A 1,098-nucleotide genomic window follows, 5' to 3' on the forward strand; every position below is an offset into this window, starting at 1 on the left:
TTATATCTCGCACACTCCTTTTAAATTAGCATCTTGTGCACTCCAAGGATTCTATTTCGTTGGATGGTTACATTAGTATCTTGCGCACTTTTGGGGTTCTCCTTCATTCGATTGTTTCATCAGTAGCTGGCGCACTTTTAGGATTCCTTTGAATTGGAAAATTGCGTTAGAGTAATGAGCTCCCTTTTAGGATTTTCTTATCCTTGATTGTTACGTTAGTATCTCGCCCACCTTAAAATTCTCTTTAACTCGATTGTTAGATTAGTATCGGGCGCACTTTTGGGATTCTCCTTCATTGGATTGTTACGTTTTCATCTCGCGTATTTTTAGCATTCTCTTTTATTGGATTGTTATGTTGATATCTTATGCATTTTTAGTATTTTCTGTTATTCGACTGTTTCGTTAGTATCTAGCCCACTCTAGGATTCTCTTTAACTCGATTGTAACAATTAGTTACAAGTTAGTAACAATTAGTGCCTGGAGCACTTTTAGGACTGTATTTCTTTGGATTGTTACGTTGACATTTGGTGCACTTTTAGGATTCACTTTCATTGGATGGTTACATTAGGATCTCGCACACTTTTAGGATTTTCTTTGATAGGATTGTTGTGCTAGCAACTTGCGCTCTTTAAAGGCCATCTTTCATTTAATCGTTAAGTTAGTATCTCGTGCACTTTTAGGATTCTCTTTCAATCGATTGCCACGTTAGTATCTCGCGCGCTTTTACGATCCTCTTTCAATTGATTGCCTGTTACGTTGATATTTCGTTCGGAGTTGACTTCTCAACATTTTTCTAAACCACCGCTGACCCATCAATTGGACACCGTAGACTTACCCTTTAACCAGAGAGTTGCTGGGAGTAGTGTAATATAGATAAATGTGTTGTGCAGTTCCTTCAGAATATCGATTAAACACTTCACAAATAGACATCAGGCCTTGAATATGCCTTCTCTGAAAAATTCTCGAGTTTTTTTTTTTTTTTGGTATTCCTGAAAAGGTTCATTCATCTGAGAAAGGAAGAGTTTTGACAATCCTTTCAACTCGAAGTGGCATCGGGACATCTTCTGAATAGCTCATAGTTGGTGAGGGGCTCAAGCG

The sequence above is a fragment of the Stylophora pistillata genome, chromosome 14 (assembly GCF_964205215.1).
Source record: "Stylophora pistillata chromosome 14, jaStyPist1.2, whole genome shotgun sequence".
Taxonomy (NCBI): domain Eukaryota; kingdom Metazoa; phylum Cnidaria; class Anthozoa; order Scleractinia; family Pocilloporidae; genus Stylophora; species Stylophora pistillata.